This window comes from Amblyomma mixtum, chromosome 4 (genome assembly GCF_055824585.1).
Source record: "Amblyomma mixtum isolate Tamu chromosome 4, ASM5582458v1, whole genome shotgun sequence".
In the NCBI taxonomy this organism is placed as follows: Eukaryota; Metazoa; Arthropoda; class Arachnida; order Ixodida; family Ixodidae; genus Amblyomma; species Amblyomma mixtum.
The window spans coordinates 55,916,735-55,925,243 of record NC_143015.1 but is presented as its reverse complement, the minus strand read 5'-3'; the positions used below and the strand labels follow the sequence as shown (position 1 = coordinate 55,925,243).

The 8,509-nt window shown below is 45.3% G+C and overlaps 1 long non-coding RNA gene across 1 annotated transcript; it reads left to right on the top strand.

The window, feature by feature from the left end:
* On the top strand, positions 1-8,182 carry LOC149346532 (uncharacterized). Its single transcript, XR_016292091.1, has 3 exons — positions 1-832; positions 2,766-2,901; positions 7,884-8,182. It is a non-coding gene; the product is annotated as an uncharacterized LOC149346532 (long non-coding RNA).
* The last annotated feature ends 327 nt before the right edge of the window (positions 8,183-8,509 follow it).

Genomic DNA, 8,509 nt, shown 5'->3' with positions numbered 1-8,509 from the left:
AAAAAAATGCCCCGCGAATGTGATACTTCAAACCAGAGTCCAGCAATACTTCTGTAAAATGGGATGTTTGTTGGAAGAATGATAATCAGCCTGTCGGGCTTCGAGATGGTTCAGTACCTTCGACTTGGTCTTTCATTCAGCTTGAAATAGTTGCCTTAAAAGGGCCATAGGCTAATTGTTCCATAATCTGGACATTCTTACTTATCTAATTTGGTGCCACCAACAAAGTATAACGTGGTGGTACAGATTTTTTCATTGCTTCCCCTGTAAAGCAGGCATTAAAGGGTTAAAATGCGCGGAGCATACAAGGACGAAACCATTTCGTATGAATATTAAGTGCTGAGGGCACTATTCAGAACATGACTCCATAGAAGCTTTCATAAGCGTGGGTTCTAAAGTTTCCCGTAATGAAATAAAAGCAGAAAGAGTTTTCTTTGAATCATTGAGCTGTGTAAATTTTGCCTGAAGAGCATCATATCAGAACTTAGCTTTTCAGAGTGTGCTTTCCTAACTCAAAAAAATCTCGTACCCTCACGGTTTACTTGGTCGCACAAAGCAAACCACGAGATGCGAATGGGATGATTCAACGCCTTCTTCCCTCTTTTTTGCAAACAGAAGTCAAGTCATTTGTACCCGGTGTCCTTTTTCTTGCCTCACAGTGAAGAATGCCCTTCACAATCGTCCTTTTGCAGAATGCCCGGGCTCGCCATGATCCTCCATGGAAAATGCACTGGAAGTCCAGTGGCTCCTCTGCAATGCGCCTCTAGCTGCAGCAGCGACGGGAGCCACGGTAGAGACAGCGTCATAGCCTTCGTATTACAGCAAGGGCCCGGTGAGCGATTTCAGGATATCGTGTTTCCTGATTGGCTGGCACGTGCTACAGGTTTGCCACCGGGACGAACCGGATAGAATAAGGGTACTAACGGGAGTATTCACTGACGTCACAGTGAATACGTATAACCCATTATACGTGGTCGGAACAGAAGCGACTTTACCAAGCGCGCGTTTTCAATCCACACAGTTCGCCGCCTGCAAAGCAACTTTTGCGCGATTAATGCACTGCCAAATGTTGTGAACTCGAAGTTCTATTGTAATCTAGTGTTAACTTTTATGGTTTATTCCTAAAAATGCTTCAAAAAACAGTAAAATGGTTCGAAGGGATGCGCAAGTTCTTGGCAGCACGTTACTATATACGAAAAAGGAGTACCTAAAAACTCCTATCACCCGATGAAATATTAATTACTAAGTCGTATCCCGAGGATGGTGATTCGAAAACCAAATTAAAACACGGCTGATGACAAAGTACTTCCTGTTTAAAATCTTGTTCCTCGTGTGCGTTTTCTCGAAACGAAATCGAGAGTGGTTTCGATGCCACAAAAAAAAAAAGGGAAGACAAACGAAAAGTACCAACCCAAGCTGCAAACTACAGATTTTAACCTCCGTGTTTTTTTTTCCCTGATAGGCGGTGGGAAGTGACTCAAAATGCAGTTGAGGTATCCACTCACAAAATGAGCCACTTAAGGTGCCTTTCCTTTCTTCTGCACCAACAGATTGTCCAACCAGATTATCAGACTGTTGACAGAGTATCAGACAGAAGAGTGTTGAGTGTTCCAGCACGTTGTAGAGCAACCGAGAATTAGAATAGTTTCACGCTGTCCCACTCCAAGGCGTTAATTTTCCGTGAAAAGGCGGCAACAATCTGTTGGCAGCCCTGTGAGTGCGATAGTTAAGTTATGATGTACTCCATGCAACTAGAAAATAACGTCAGAGAAGAGAGGCTGCAGCTGTCCTCAACGTAGTTTTTTTTCCATGCCACACATGGTTATGTGTATGCATGGCCTTTGCAGGAAACTGTTGGCTCTAAGGATGGCGAACATAACTCGTTGTCAGTTATATCGACTTGTCTGCTCTGAGCGTGGAGACCTGTGAGGCCTCCCGGTCTAGCTGCCGGCAAGTGAAAAAAAAAAAATGCATTCATGATTGATTGAGCTTTCAAGATTTTTGAGTGTTAAAGGCATTCTGCGTGGCGTGCGCCCCGAGTATAAGTCATCTTTTTTGCGCACTCTTTCTCGATAAAAATGCAGGGGAAGCCTTTGCTGGATAAGAAACAAAGTCACAGAACAGTTATCGTTGCGTACTGCTAGATCAGCGACGGCCCCTTGCGCCGAATAATGTAATATCAATGTCATAATTATTTTTCTTATTACTCACAGAGTGCGCGTGCCGTACCTATTGAGGCTGTAACACAACCACAAAATTCCTCTGGAGTTCCCTCTTGGGGCTTCGTTTTCTTCCTTGCGCGAATAATGTAGCTCACAGCCAAACTTTCTACGCACTAACGATTTACATCCTAGTAGCACGTTGGTTGCGATCCCACCTCGGAACTGTGGGTTGTAATCCCACCAGCAGCATGTGGTTGTTTTGTGTTTTAAATCAGTTGTCTTTAAGCGAGAAAATACTTACAGTATTAATTTCCCATTGCTTAACACGATAAATAAAAGGCATTCCAGTATGCCCCTTGGTTTGTGACTGATGGTTTTATTCATGTACGTCATGACGATGCCTCTTACCCTACCCCTTGACTGGTCAGCATCACACAGAGGTCGTTTACCTTGATTTTGCTGATATCGACTTTCATGTCCAATGTTTTCACAGAAAAACAGAGCAGGCTCATTTGGAAAACGTCCGAACGCGTGACGTTTAGTTAATGCGCTGCTGTTGCCACAATAGCGTGACGGTGATCACTGTTGGTCTCCATCTTGCAGACCGGCTAGCCTCGCATCGCGGCCGGAAGAAGGCAGCTGTGACACTGGTTCTTCGTCTCCAATGGCTGCGTCGCGCTTCAAACTGGCTGCTATGCTTCTAGCAGCGTCACTGTCCTCATCACACTACAAAATCTAGGTGAGTGACTGCTGATCTGTGAGATGGCATTGGTGTATTCGAGAACCAGAATGTACGGTGGCGATTCCTACATGGGAGGGCAGGAAGGAGTATTTGCAGATATTAATGTTTGGACTCGTGTCCTATGGTACTTGAGGTTGCTTATCGGTAAATTTGGCTTTATTAGGCTGGTTTGGCCTCATATAAAGCGGCGTCTTCTATCACTGGCTCTGCTGCCTAAGGTAACTCGGAGCCCACGCTTTCCGTCAAGTTTTGAAGCACTGTATGGAACAACATTTCTGCGCCCCATTATTCTGAGCATTGCTTTCAAATAGATCAATTAGGTCTGCACTTTTTGGCTGGAAGCGCCTGATACACTTCGTGTATATACAAGTAGAAGCAAAACAAAATGACGCCCTCGTTCTGCCCTAAGTATCGTTTTTTGTTGTTTTTATGCTCAAGGCATCTGGGATTTATCCCCCGGGTGGAAAATTGCTTATAAAGATTGAAACTCTGGTTCTTATCTCTCTTACGGTGCGATGACTCAAGTAATCACTGACGTCATGAATATGTGCACATCGTCCGGGAGCAAGCAGTCATTGGCATCCACCGAGGCGCTGTCATACGGCTACGGAGGAAAGCTATGCAGTTTCGACGCAAATTGCGCAGTTGAAGAAAATTTTGGTCCAGGACTCGTGTTCTCAAACCCAAAACAAATTTTCTTGAAAATGCGAGGTACACATGTCCTTTGTAGTCGTGTGACTGCCTTCTAGTGGATGCTAAAAAGAAATCGGTGTCTTATTGCAAATTTTCTCCACATTGGAATATTTACCTAAATATTTCACCGCTATTCGTGGACACAAAGCGCATTCTTTTTCTGTTTTTTACGCCACCTATGTCAAAAGGGCATAGTGCCTTAAAATTTGACAAGCGCCAAGGCAGGGCAGCTACAAAGTTTATGGAGAGAGTCTCTGAGCTCGTTCACCATGCTAATCGAATACGCCAATTGGATAACATTTCTGCATGTTTCATTCATGCGTTCGCTGCAAGAAAAAAAGCGGCAAATGGGTGCTTTTGATTTCTGCCCAATCCGTACCCAACAATTATGAATAAAGCATTTTTCAGCGGGACAACGTTTATAAAAGCAATTTTTTCTATAATGTAAGATTTCAGTACAACAACCAATCGCTAGACGCAGATCAGTAGACGGCAGTCTTCCTTTTTTTTTTGTTATTAATGTTCATTCTGCCCCGCCGGGGCTCAATGGTTCCTGCGCTCCTCTGGTGACCCTAAAGACGCGGGTTCGATCCTGGCCGCTTTGGTGGAATTTCAATGGAGGCAAAATTCTAGAAGCCTGCACTGTGCGAGTGTCAGTGCAGGTTAAAGGATACCCAGGTGGTCAATTTCCGGACCCCTTCTCTACGGCATCCCTCATAGCCTGAGTCAGCTCAGTACCTTAAACCCTCGTAAACCAAACCAAGTAATTTCGTTACACAGCAATCAGGTCGTTTTTGGAGGACGACATTCTAAATGCTGTCCCATTAAAAAGGAAGAATATTCTCTAAGTTCTTCCTAGGGTAGTCCCTCTCAAACAAAATTTGAGCACTTTTGATGCAAAATCTAAATTCGGTTTCTCAGGTTTCTTTTCAGGGAATATAACTATCCAATGGCAAATACACAGCTGTGTTGATAAAGTTATATGTTCAAAGGCTGACTTCCTGGTACATTTTACTTTCGCGGCTAATAATTTTCAATATGCCCTCCGCTGCAGCTAACATAAACTGAAAGGCAAGCACTGGAAATTAAACCACCATTGAATGGTGGTTGAATTTTGTTGAGTACATAAATGCATTTAAGATTATTGCAAGGGTCCGACTCAACTTTCAAATCCGGCTATTTGGTTTAATTCTGTGATCTTAGACATGTTTTTTTTTTTTTGACGGCACGTACATGTGTTTTCCACCAGGGTTTATAACCATTACGCTACTCACTCACTGAGGTTGCGATCTCAGTATATCTTTTTGAATATCATATTGCGTTGCTCGAAAAGCCCGAGATCTGAGAATTCTATGTCGGCTTTTAGCAAGTACAGCAATAGCTCTGTAGTGGCCGCAGTGCGAGAGATTAAGTGTTCCGCAGCGACAGTGCACTTTCATCCTCCACCGTGGACTGGAGCAGCAGTCTCAGCGGATGCCGGTAAGGGGGACGTGTTTAGGTGACACCTCGAAACTGCAGCTTGCCAGTCAGTTTAATCGGCCGGACTAAGATTCAACTGTTGTCTTCTCCCGCGAGTTTTTCGAGAAGGCATATACTCTATAGCGATTTGGTGCGTATGCATCCCTTACAAAAGTTTGTTTCCTTTTCGTCGCTGCTTTTTTTAAAAATTGGCTTAACACGATAAACAAAACCGAAACAAAACGACAAAAACATGTTTTTGCCAAAATTGTTGATTAGTGGCCGCGGTGGCTCAGGGGTCAAGGCGCTCCTCTACTGAGCCCGGCGAGTACCCGGGTTCGAACCTGACCGCGGCGGCCGCGTTTCGATGGCAGCAAAACGCAACAGGTGCCTGTTGGCTATGGATGTCAGTGCACGTTACAGATACCCAGGTGCCCGAGATTATTCCGGTAGTGGTGTCCCTTTTTTCTTTCCCCCCATCTTTTATCCCTTTCGTTAAGAAGATATGTGAGACAGTTACTGCATCATTTATTTTCCTCACAACCAGTTCTCAGTTTCCATTTGCATTGGAAATTGCTGACTACTTGTTTATTGATTTTTGTCTATTCATATATCCTTGTTTGTTGGCTGCCCAAAAATAAAATAAATCATATCTCTGGCATGCCTATTAAGAGGGAAGGGCCAGTGCCGATGCATTTTAGAAGATACATATGAATCAACTTCTAAAAGTCAAAGCTATGTCCGTTCACACCTCATCGTTGCAACACTGGGAAAACGTGGTGCTTTCAAAAACCATATATACAGTTTCAGAACCCTGTGTATATGTATAGGGTGTTTCACATAAATTCATTTCAAGATTTATGTAAAGCTGTCCAGCGACGCTGGATGAGAACAGTGTCATATTTTTTTTTCCCCTTGCGGCATGCCCATTAGAGCAATTTTGGTTTGGTTTATTGGGGGTTTAGCGTCCCAAGCGACTCAGGCTATTAGGGAAGCCGTAGTGGAGGGCTCCGGAAATTTCGACCACCTGGGGTTCTTTAACGTGCACTGACATCGCGCAGTACACAGGCCTCTAGAGCAATTTTAATTCCGTGTAATTAGTTTATTAGCTTCTTTTCTAATGCAATTGCTATAGTGACACGTGCGTTACTTTCGTAGGTTTCAAAACAGCCAATGCAATTTTTAGCAGCAACGTATCGCCAACATGGTTCTTTTTCCTGGCATTTAAAGAAAGCCCACCGGATACGTAAAAAAAACGTGTTTGCGCTTTCGCCCTGCTGTACTGTAGCACTTCCAAACCTTTTCTGAACGAACAGAGCACGCGAGTTCGCTGTCTTAGAAGGGTGCGGCTGACACTGGTCCCAGGACTCTTGGAAGTCCATCACCTAAATCTTGCGGAACAAGGAAACGTGCGCTGTAACCTGCGATAAGCGACAGGCAGGCCACCGACAGCCAATTCAGACGGAGCTCTTATTGTTCCATCGCACAAAACAAAAAGAAAAGAGATAGCAATAAAGTATTTCAAGCACGCCTCCGTTTTTTGTACAATTTGTAGGTGCAATTAAACTATCTCACTTAACTCTGTCGGTGATTCGCAGGACAAAATGTAAAGCACATGGAGCCATCACTTATTAAAGCATGCTGTCTGTATATTTTTACATACTATGACAGTGCGGGGAACGCGGATCAGTCTTACGATCAGCCACCTTGGCAAAGTATTCCAGCCCCCATGGCTGGAATACTGCAAAATATGGCTGGTGCTTTAGACAATCAGGTAACAAATTAATCAAAACATCGCGACCTCTTTCCTACGGCATTATATTTGTTTTATAAACTCTCCTTTTTGTGATGACCTCCCTTGAGTAGTACAACTTCCTTTTCGTGGCTGGTTAACAGGAGCAATAACAAGCAGAGGGCACATTCCACACATTGAATTAAATAATCTCTGCCGGTCCCGTAGCAGAGAGTAGAGTAAGCATGAAATGTTTGCGGGCATAACACGAAGCGTACGCGGACACGACGAGACGCAGGCCTGACAAGACTGTATACGCAGCGCGTTCGAAACTGCCTAAAGTGCGCAGAGGCGAAAGCGTTTTCCGCACCGCTTTGCCTATGTGACACTGGAGACGTCACCACTGGATGACGTAACACATAATTTATCCGCCTGGCGGACCTTATCTGCCGGAAAATAAAGTTGTCATCATGACGAAGTAGTGACTAATTACTAATTGGTGGCTAATTACTGATGAATGACTAAATACTAATTAACTGCTAATTACTGACGTTTAAGCTTCGCCTTTAGGAGTGCAACGTGACAGCGTGTTGTAGCGCTGCCAGAACGCCAACACCCGTTCAGCGCGATACCTTGCCCTTTGAACGCAAGGCTTTTTGGGGAAAGGAAATGGCGCAGTAATTCTCTCTAATCTCGGTGGGCACCCGAACCGCACCGTAGAGGATGGGAGGACCACCACCACCCGTTCGGTGCGAAGCTACCGGCGCTTCTATACCGGTCCTGTAGGAGGGCTTAGAGTCTCGTTAAATCTCGTACGGTGCCCGGATGCTCCCGTTTCAGTGCCCGGATGAGTGGAATTCAGTGCCCGGATGATGGCTCTCGGTCTCGGCGTGACGTCACCACACTGCCGACAACGGGAGCTAAAAGCATTTCATGCTTAAAAAAGGTTTATGCCATTGACGCGTTACGTTCAAGCATCTTGTACCTACTCACAGGCAGCTGCTTTTGAGGCATTGGGAAAGCACCATAGCGCAGCGGTTTTCCAAGAACCACTGATTATACTAAACGCCATAAACAACCAGCTATGTTTCTGCAGATGCCTGGGCCAAATCTGAAAAGCATGTCCCCGCATCCATCCGGAGCAGGCGACATGCGAGAGCGGAGACCATCAGCAGCGGACAGTCGGCGCCTGCCATCACGTGCGTGGTCAGGCAGCAGGTGATGGCTTCATGACCTTGCCCGTTTTCAAGGTCCCACGTGATGGCCGCCTTCGGGTGAACGGTCAACCAGAGACCCAAGGTACGCACGGGAGTCATCTTCGGACAAACAACCTCGGACACTCACGGCTTACTTGATCGCACATAGCAAACCACGAGATGCAAACGGACTGAAGCAACGGCTCCTACCCACTTTTTTGCATTCAGAAGTGAAATCATTTCGACCCGGTGTACTTTTTCTTGCCTCATAGTAATGAATGCCCTCACACTCTTCCTCTTGCATAATGGCCAGCCTCGCCACGATCCTCGATGGAAAATGCACTGGAAGTGCACTGGGTCATCTTTAATGTGGCCTTCACTGCAGCAACGACATGAGCCACAGTGGAGACAGCGTCACAGCCTTTGTCTTACAGCAGACTCCGTGAGCGATTTCTCGCTATCCTCTTTTCTGATTAATTGGCATGCTCTACAGGTCTGTTGCCTGGACGAACCGCATAGATCAAGG